Raw genomic sequence first — 11029 nt, forward strand, 5'->3', positions numbered from 1 at the left:
TATTTTTAAATTTTTTTATTTTTTTTTTTTTTTAATTTTCTCTACCCATTTCTTGATTGGATTATTTGTTTTTTGGGTGTTGAGTTTGCTAAGTTCTTTATAGATTCTGGACACTAGTCCTTTATCTGATATGTCATTTGCAAATATCTTCTCCCATTCTGTCAGTTGTCTTTTGATTTTGTTAACTGTTTCCTTTGCTGTGCAAAAGCTTTTGATCTTGATGAAATCCCAATAGTTCATTTTTGCCCTTGCTTCCCTTGCCTTTGGCGTTGTTCCTAGGAAGATGTTGCTGCGGCTGAGGTCGAAGAGGTTGCTGCCTGTGTTCTCCTCAAGGATTTTGATGGATTCCTTTCGCACATTGAGGTCCTTCATCCATTTTGAGTCTATTTTTGTGTGTGGTGTAAGGAAATGGTCCAATTTCATTTTTCTGCATGTGGCTGTCCAAATTTCCCAGCACCATTTATTGAAGAGGCTGTCTTTTTTCCATTGGACATTCTTTCCTACTTTGTCGAAGATTAGTTGACCGTAGAGTTGAGGGTCTATTTCTGGGCTCTCTATTCTGTTCCATTGATCTATGGGCCTGTTTTTGTGCCAGTACCATGCTGTCTTGATGATGACAGCTTTGTAATAGAGCCTGAAGTCCGGAATTGTGATGCCACCAACGTTGGCTTTCTTTTTCAATATCCCTTTGGCTATTCGAGGTCTTTTCTGGTTCCATATAAATTTTAGCATTATTTTTTCCATTTCTTTGAAAAAGATGGATGGTACTTTGATAGGAATTGCATTAAATGTGTAGATTGCTTTAGGTAGCATAGACATTTTCACAATATTTATTCTTCCAATCCAGGAGCATGGAACATTTTTACATTTCTTAGTGTCTTCCTCAATTTCTTTCATGAGTACTTTATAGTTTTCTGAGTACAGATTCTGTGCCTCTTTGGTTAGGTTTATTCCTAGGTATCTTATGGTTTTGGGTGCAATTGTAAATGGGATTGACTTCTTAATTTCTCTTTCTTCTGTCTTGCTGTTGGTGTAGAGAAATGCAACTGATTTCTGTGCATTGATTTTATATCCTGACACTTTACTGAATTCCTGTATAAGTTCTAGCAGTTTTGGAGTGGAGTCTTTTGGGTTTTCCACATATAGTATCATATCATCTGCGAAGAGTGATAATTTGACTTCTTCTTTGCCGATTTGGATGCCTTTAATTTCCTTTTGTTGTCTGATTGCTAAGGCTAGGACCTCTAATACTATGTTGAATAGCAGTGGTGATAATGGACATCCCTGCCATGTTCCTGACCTTAGCGGAAAAGCTTTCAGTTTTTCTCCATTGAGAATGATATTTGCGGTGGGTTTTTCATAGATGGCTTTGATGATATTGAGGTATGTGCCCTCTATCCCTACACTTTGAAGAGTTTTGATCAGGAAGGGATGCTGTACTTTGTCAAATGCTTTTTCAGCATCTATTGATAGTATCATATGGTTCTTGTTCTTTCTTTTATTGATGTGTTGTATCACACTGACTGTTTTGCGGATGTTGAACCAACCTTGCAGCCCTGGAATAAATCCCACTTGGTCATGGTGAATAATCCTTTTAATGTACTGTTGAATCCTATTGGCTAGTATTTTGGTGAGTATTTTCGCATCTGTGTTCATCAAGGATATTGGTCTATATCTACGGCCATACCACCCTGAACGCGCCCGATCTCGTCTGCTCTTAGCTTTTCTAATGATCCTTCCTCTTTTAGAACTTGTGTCAAGTTCTTCTTAATCTTCACCATCCAGTCTGAATTTGTTTTTCTAAATAATCTCAACACTTACATATGTACAAGTTTTAGTATCTGAGTTCCAGCCTCATGAACAACTTTGGGCCTTCAACGAACAAATGCATAAGGTCAACCTTCAATAAGAGAAAGAAAGTGAAAAAAATTGATATATAAATACACCTCTAAAACAGTTTAAATTATGATTTTGGGTTGATGTCCACTGGCAAAATCTCAGTAGTGGATATCACCCAAGAAAATAATGTAGACTAAGAAGAGATAGGTTGAGGAAAGAACACAGGGAAGTACAAGCATTAAACATAGGACACAAAAAGAAAATTCAGGACACTGAAAATATGCAGTGCTGAAGTTGAATTAATAATAGTTGATTAAAGTAGCTGGATTCTATACTAATATTTTTACTATATGTTAAAATATATAATGGAGTACAAAGAGTATGGTGTTATAGCAGCAGAGAGAAAAAAATATTCAATATAACATTTGTTAACATCATTATCAGCCATCAACTCAGAGTTATGAGGAATAAAATAACGGATAAAACAGGCACAGCTCCTGCTCTCACAGAGCGTAAAGCCATGGAGAGAAGAGACATGTAATGGCAATTATAATGCTATCCAAAGACTGATTAAAAGGGGAAGTTTGGAGCATTATGGTAGTACACAGGAATGGGATCTAAAAAAGACTGGGAAAATCAGGAAAGGTTTCTTAGAAAAAGTGATACTTAGGTTAGAAGGCAAAGACTAGTAAAAGTTACCCACATGAACATTAAAAAAAAAAAAATTCATGAAGAAAGAAAACTATCTCTGGATGTATTTGAGAAACGAGGTTCAAGAAAGAGAAATATGAAAAACTTCCCATTTGATTGAATAGTGTGAAGTGTGGTGGGTACACAAGCAGACTACACAGATCCCTCTTCAAGGAAGGACTTTCTGCCAGCTGGTAAGAGAGAAGACATCCTCCAGCTGTTATTCTTAGGGACTCCCTTGGGTATCGAAAGCCCAAAGTCACACCCACCCCTAAGAAGACCCCATTCAGTGACAGTGTGAAGTGGGGATATGACAGCTGGGACACTTTGGTTTTCTGTGGATTAAACTGTGGTGGGCACAGTTCCCTACTTTGAGTTAGTTAGCTGAAGCTTTGTCATGCATTCATTACAGTTTGATTTAACAGATATACTCAGAACAGTCCATTCTAAAACAGAAGAATATGTATTCTCAAGTGCACATGGAACATTCTCCAAAACAGATCACATGTTAGCCCACAAAACAAACCTCAACAAATTCAAAAAGACTGAAATTATACCATGCATATTTTATGATCATAATGCCATGAAACCAGAAGTGAACCACAAGAAAAAATCTGCAAAGACCACAAATATATGGAGGTTAAATAAAATGCTACTAAACAATGAATGGGTTAACCAGAAAATTAAAGAAGAAACTAAAAAGTACGTGGAAACAAATGAAAATGAAAACACAATGATCCAAAACCTCTGGGATGCAGCAAAAGTGGTTTTAAGAGGGAATTTTATAGCAATACAAACCTACTTCAAGAAACAAGAAAAATCTCAAACAACCTAAACTTTCACCAAAAGGAAATAGAAAAATAACAAACAAAACCTAAAACCAGCTAAAAGAAGGAAATAATAAAGATTAGAGGAAAAATAAATGATACAGAGGGATGCCTGGGTGGCTAGTCCGTTGAGCAGCTGCCTCTTGGTTTCAGCTCAGGTCATGATATCAGGGTCCTATGATCCAGCCCTACATTGGCTCCCCGCTCAGCGGATTTGGTTTTAGGTTTTGTTTTTTATTTTTCTATTTCCTTTTGGTGAAAGGTTAGGTTGTTTGAGATTTTTCTTCTTTCTTGAAGTAGGTTTGTATTGCTATAAAATTCAGGATTCTCTCTCTCTACCCTCCCCATTCTCACTTTGCCCCTCCCCCTGCTTGCTCTGTCTCTCTCTATATATATAAAATAAATAAGTAAATATTTTTTTGAAAAAAGAAAGGATCTGTACTTGAAGAACTACGGAACACTGATGAAAGAAATCAAAGAAGATACAAAAAGGTGGAAGAACATTTCATGCTCTTGGATTGGAAGAATAAACATTGTTAAAATGTCTATACTGCCTAGAGCAACCTATACTTTCAATGTCTTTTCGATCAAAAGTCCACTGGTATTTTTCAAAGAGCTGGAGCAGATAATCCTAAAATTTGTATGGAATCAGAAGAGACCCCAAATTGCTAAGGAAATGTTGAAAAAAAAAAAAAAGCAAAACTGGCGGCATCACATTTCCTGATTTCAAGCTTTACTACAAAGCTGTGATCACCAAGACAGCATGGTACTGGCATAAAAAACAGACACATAGACCAGTGGAACAGAGTAGAGAGCCCAGATATGGACCCTCAACTCTATGTCAAATAATCTTCGACAAAACAGGAAAAAATATACAGTGGAAAAAGACAGTCTCTTCAATAAATGATGTTGGGAAAACTGGGCAGCTATATGTAGAAGAATGAAACTCGACCATTCTTTTACACCGTACACAAAGATAAACTCAAAATGGATAAAAGACCTCAACGTGAGACAGGAATCCATCAGATTCCTAGAGGAGAACATAGGCAGTAACCTATTCAATATCAGCCACAGCAACTTCTTTCAAGATATATCTTCAAAGGTAAAGGAAACAAAAGCTAAAATGAACTTTTGGGACATTATCAAGATCAAAAGCTTCTGCACAGCAAAGGAAACGGTCAAGAAAACAAAGAGACAACCCACCGAATGGGAGAAGATAGTTGCAAATGACAGTACAGACAAAAGGCTGATATCCAGGATCTATACTCAAACTCAACACACACAAAACAGATAATCATGTCAAAAAATGGGCAGAAGATATGAACAGACATTTCTCCAATGAAGACATGCAAAATGGCTATCAGACATATGAAAAAATGTTCATCATCACTAGCCATCAGGGAGATTCAAATTAAAACCACATTGAGATATCACCTTACACCAGTTAGAATGGCCAAAATTAGCAAGACAGGAAACAACGTGTGTTGGAGAGGATGTGGAGAAAGTGGAACCCTTTTACACTATTGGTGGGAATGCAAGTTGGTGCAGCCAATTTGGAGAACAGTATGGAGATTTCTTAAAAAATTAAAAATAGGGGCGCCTGGGTGTTTCAGTGCATTAAACCCTCTGCCTTCGGCTCAGGTCATGATCCCAGGGTCCTGGGATTGAGCCCCGCATCGGCTCTCTGCTCAGCAGGGAGTCTGCTTCCTCCTCTCTCTGTCTGCCTCTCTGCCTACTTGTGATCTCTGTCTTTCAAATAAATAAATAAATAATCTTAAAAAAATTAAAACCAAACATTTAAAAAAAGAAATTAAAAAATAGAACTTCCCTATGACCCTGCAATTGCACTACTGTGTATTTACCCCAAAGATACAGATGTAGTGAGAAGAAGGGCCATCTGTACCCCAATGTTCATAAAATCAATGGCCATGGTGGCCAAACTGTGGAAAGAACCAAGATACCTTTCAACGGACGAATGGATAAGGAAGATGTGGTCCATATACACTATGGAGTATTATGCCTACATCAGAAAGGATGAATACCCAACTTTTACATCAACATGGATGGGACTCAGAGAGATTATGCTGAGTGAAATAAGTCAAGCAGAGAAAGTCAATTATCATATGGTTTCACTTATTTGTGGAGCATAACAAATAACACAGAGAACATAGGGAGATGGAGAAGGAAGTTGAGGGAAATTAAAAGGGGAGATGAACCATGAGAGACTGTGGACTCTGAAAAACAATCTGAGGGTTTTGAAGGGGCAGGAGGTGGGAGGTTGGGGGAGCCAGGTGGTGGGTATTATAAAGGGTACATATTGCATGGAGCACTGGGTGTGGTGCACAAACAATGGATTCTGTTACACTGAAAAGAAATTAAGTAAATAAATAAATAAAAAGAAATGATATAGAAACCGAAATAAATAAATAATAGAACAGATCAATGAAACCAGGAGATAATTCTTTGAAAAAAAAAAAAAATTTCAATACAATTGCTAAACCTCTCTCCAGACTTACCAAGAAAAAAAAAAAAAAAAAGAAAGGACTAAAATATATAAAATCGCAAATGAGAAAGGAGAAATAACAACCAACACCACAGAAATATGAATAGTTATAAAAAAAATATTATGAAAAACTATATGCCAGCAAATTAGACAACTTAGAAGAAATGGATAAATTTCCAGAAACATATAGAATACTAAAACTAAAACAGGGAGAAACAGAAAATTTGAACAGACAGATAACCATCAAAGAAATTGAGTCAGTAATCAACACACTCCCCACAAACAAAAGTCCATGTCCAGATGGCATTACAGGTGAATTCCACCAAATATTTAAAGAATAGTTAATACCCATTCTTCTCAAAGTATTCAAAAAAAATAAAAGAAAGAAAGAAAGAAAGAAAGAAAGAAGAAAAGAAAGGAAAACTTCCAAATTTATTCTATGAGACCAGCACTACCCTGATGCCAAAATTTGATAAAGACTCCATTAAAAAAGAGCACTAACTATATAGGTCAATATCCCTGATGAACATAGATGAAACAAGTCCTCAAGAAAATACTAGCAAACCAAATTCAACAATACATTAAATAAATCATTCACCACAATCAAGTGGGATTTATTCCTAAATTGGAAGTGTGATTCAATCCTCACAAATCAATCAGTGTAATAATCACATTGATAAGATACAGGATAAGAACCATATGATCAGATATGTCGTATAAAAAATAAAAAATTTTTAAAAAAAGAACCATATGATCATTTCACTAGATGCAGAAAAAGCATCTGACAAAGTCCAACATCTATTCATGATAAAAACTCTCAACAAATTAGCTTCAGAGGGAATGTACCTTAACATAATCAAAGACCATCTATGAGAAACCCACAGTTAACATCATCCTTAATGGGGAAAAACTGAGAGCTTTTCCCCAAGATCAGGAACAAAACAAAGATGTCTTTTCTCACCACTTTTATTCAACATAGTACTAGAAAGTCCTAGCCACAGCAATCAGACAACAAAAAGAAATAACAAGCATCCAAATTGGAAAGGAAGTAGTAAAACTTTCACTATTTGCAGATAACATGATATCATATATGGAAAATCTGAAAGAACAACAAAGAAAGAAAGAAGCAAGGAAGTTCTATCAGCTAGAACTGATAAAGCAATTGAGTAAACTTGCAGGATACAAAGTCAATGTACAGAAATCTGTGCATTTCTAGACACCAATAATGAAGCAGCAGAAAGAAAAATTAAGGAAACAATACCATTTACAATTGCACCCACAATAATAAGATACCTAGGAATAAATCTAACCAAAGAGGTGAAAGACCTCTGCTTTGGAAACTATAAAACACTGATGAAAGAAACTGAAGAGGACACAAAGAAATGGAAAGACATTCTATGCTCATGCATTGGAAGAACAAATATTGTTAAAATGTCTGTACCACCCAAAGTAGTACACTTAATATTGTTAAAATGTCTGTACCACCCAAAGTAGTACACTTAATGCAATCTCATTCAACCAACAGCATTTTTTACAGAACAAGAATAAACAATCCCCAAGTTTGGATGAAACCACAAGTCCCCAAATACCCAAAGCAACCCTGAAAAAGAAAAGTAAAGCCCAAGGCATCACAATTGCAGATTTCCACGTTCTATTACAAAGCTGTAGTGATCAAGATAATATGGTATTAACACAAAAATAGATGCATAGATTAAGAGAACAGAATGGAAAATCCATAAATAAACTCAAAATGATGTGGTCAATTAATCTTCAAACAATGCAGAAAGAATAGCCAATAGGAAGAAGATAGTATCTTCACCAAATGGTGTTGGGAAAACTCGACAGCAAGATTCACAAGAGAGAAACAGGACCACGTTCTTATGCCAAACACAAAAATAAATTCAAAATGATTTGCAAATGACACCTTCAATAAGGGTTACTATCCAAAATACATAAGGAACTCATAAAACTCAACATCTAAAAAAAATAACCAACTTAAAAAATGGGCAGAAAACAAGAACAGATGTTTTTGCAGAGATAAAGATGACCAACAGACACATGAAAATATGCTTGACATCATTCATCATCAAGGAAATGCAAATTAAAACTACAGTGAAGTATCACCACTTACATGTCAGAATGGCTAAAATCAACAATATGAAAAACAGCAAGTATTGAGGACGTGGGAAAAAAGGAACAGTAGTGCAATTTTGGTGGGAATGCAAACTGGTCCGGTCACTCTGAAAAACAATAAGGAGGTTCCTCAAAAAGTTAAAAATAGAGCTACCTTATGATCCAGCAATCACACTACTGGGTATTTACCCAAAGAATACAAGAACTAATTCAGGGGGATACATGCAGCTCTATGCTTATAGCAGCATTATTTACAATAGCCAAGATATGGAAGCAACCCAAGTGTCCTTCAATTGATGAACGGATGAAGAAGATGTGATACTTTACCTCTTTGGTCAGGTTTATTCCCAGGTATCTTATGGTTCTTGGTGCTATAGTAAATGGAATCAATTCTCTAATTTTCCTTTCTGTATTTTCATTGTTAGTGTATAAGAAAGCCACTGATTTCTGCACATTGACTTTGTATCCTGCCATGTTGCTGAATTGCTGTATGAGTTCTAGTAGTTTGGGGGTGGAGTCTTTTGGATTTTCCATATAAAGAATCATGTCATCTGCAAAGAGAGAGTTTGACTTCTTCATTGCCAATTTGGATACCTTTTATTTCTCTTTGTTGTCTGATTGCTGTTGCTAGGACTTTAATACTATGTCGAACAAGAGTGGTGAGAGTGGGCATCCTTGTCTTGTTCCTGATCTCAACAGGAAGGCTGCAAGCTTTTTCCCATTGAGGATGATATTTGCTGTGGGTCTTTCATAGATAGATTTGATGAAGTTCAGGAATGTTCCCTCTATCCCTGTACTTTGAAGCGTTTTAATCAGGAATGGATGCTGGATTTTGTCAAATGCTTTTTCTGCATCAATTGAGAGGACCATGTGGTTCTTCTCTCTTCTTATATTAATTTGTTCTATCACATTGATTGATCTGCGAATGTTGAGCCATTCTTGTAGCCCAGGGATGAATCCCACCTGGTCATGGTGGATAATCTTTTTAATGTGCTGTTGGATCCTGTTTGCTAGGATCTTGTTAAGAATCTTAGCATCCATAGTCATCAGTGATATTGGTCTGAAATTCTCTTCCCTATGACCCTGCAATTGCGCTACTGGATATTTACCCCAAAGATACAGATGTAGTGAAAAGAAGGGCCATCTGTACTCCAATGTTTATAGCAGCAATGGCCACGGTCGCCAAACTGTGGAAAGATGCCCTTCAACGGATGAATGGATAAGGAAGATGTGGTCCATATATACTATGGAGTATTATGCCTCCATCAGAAAGGACGAATACCCAACTTTTGTAGCAACATGGACGGGACTGGAAGAGATTATGCTGAGTGAAATAAGTCAAGCAGAGAGAATCAATTATCATATGGTTTCACTTATTTGTGGAGCATAACAAATAGTATGGAGGACATGGGGAGATAGAGAGGAGAAGAAAGTTGAGGGAAATTGGAAGGAGAGGTGAACCATGAGAGACTATGGACTCTGAAAAACAATCTGAGGGTTTTGAAGGGGTGGGGGGTGGGAGGTTGGGGTACCAGGTGGTGGGTATTATAGAGGGCACGGATTGCATGGAGCACTGGGTGTGGTGCAAAAATAATGAATATTGTTATGCTGAAAATAAATAAAAAATAAATTTTAAAAAATCTATGACAAAAAAGAAAAACATATAGATTTCTGATTGGAGAGAATTAATGGATAAAGACATCAACTCTTCCATAATTTGCATTTTTAAATGTAATATTCAAAAAAAGCATTTAAATTAGCATTAATTTAAAGCATTTTTTTGAAGTTATTACTAAGAATGTCCCCTATCATGTGGTAAATACATGATTCAATTGGTAGTGATACTAAAAACAGGAAAGATTGTCCTGGAAGGCAGCGATTTTTGAATACAGGCTGAAATTTAAAATATGAAAAAAGGGCATTCAGAATAATAGGAAAAAAGAAGTCTCATTTATTGAATGATGCTGAGATAATAGTTTAACTACTAGTGGGGAGAAATTAATTTAGATACTTTTTCACCCCATGGGAATTTTCTATTATTGATTGATTGATTGATTTTAGAGAGAAAATGGGGTAGGGGAGAGAGGCAGAGAAAGAAGAGAGAGAAATTCAAGCAGACTCCCCACTGAGTGTGGAAACTGACCTGGGGCTCAATCTCACAACCCTGAGAACAGACCTGCACCAAAACCAAGAGTTAGACACTCAACTATGCCACCCAAGCACCCATGAAATTTCAATTTTTTTTAAAAAAACTAAGTTAAAATAAATTTTCATAAAGAATATGCTAGTAAATATTTATTAAAAGAATGGATTTTACATCATTAAAAGTTTAAAAGTTACCAAAAAATATAAAAGATAGAGTTTGTTATGACTACATAAAAGTTTGTGTATGCATGTGTGTAAATCATTTTTTAGAAAAGACAGACTTTAATGGAAAATGAATTGAAGGAAATATTTCCAGAAAACTCAACAGAGGTATTATCCTTAAGATATAATGAAATTTTTTAAAAAAGTTATAGAGAAATCCATACAGTGAGCATTTGAAAAACATTATTTCATTTAATACTGTAAGTTTCACATAAAGACAAAAGAGAAAATTAGTAAAGAAGCACGTAAGTGGAAAATAAATCCTTGAAAATCTCAAAGTTCAAAAAAAGAAAGAAAATGTCAACAGTCACTCAACAGTGAAGTGAAAACTGAACCAAAATTGAAATACCAATTTTTACTCACTCTATTAATAAAGACTTTTAAATTAAAATTCCTAATTTGGGATGTGATGAAATGGATGGATGGGGTGACATAAACACAGTCCCAAGCAAACTTGCATATCTATGTATACATAAAGTGCTACAGTGCATCTATGAAGCAACACTTTAGTATACATCAAGAGCACTTAAAATACACATATTTTCATACAGGGGCAGAATAACTTCTTGAAACACAATGTGGCAATATCAATCAAAATCTTTGTTTTTAATTTCACACCCCCATTCACTCAGAAATTACCCTATCAATTACCCTATAAATAAACTTACAC

Source organism: Mustela lutreola, chromosome 1 (genome assembly GCF_030435805.1).
Source record: "Mustela lutreola isolate mMusLut2 chromosome 1, mMusLut2.pri, whole genome shotgun sequence".
NCBI classification, from domain to species: Eukaryota; Metazoa; Chordata; class Mammalia; order Carnivora; family Mustelidae; genus Mustela; species Mustela lutreola.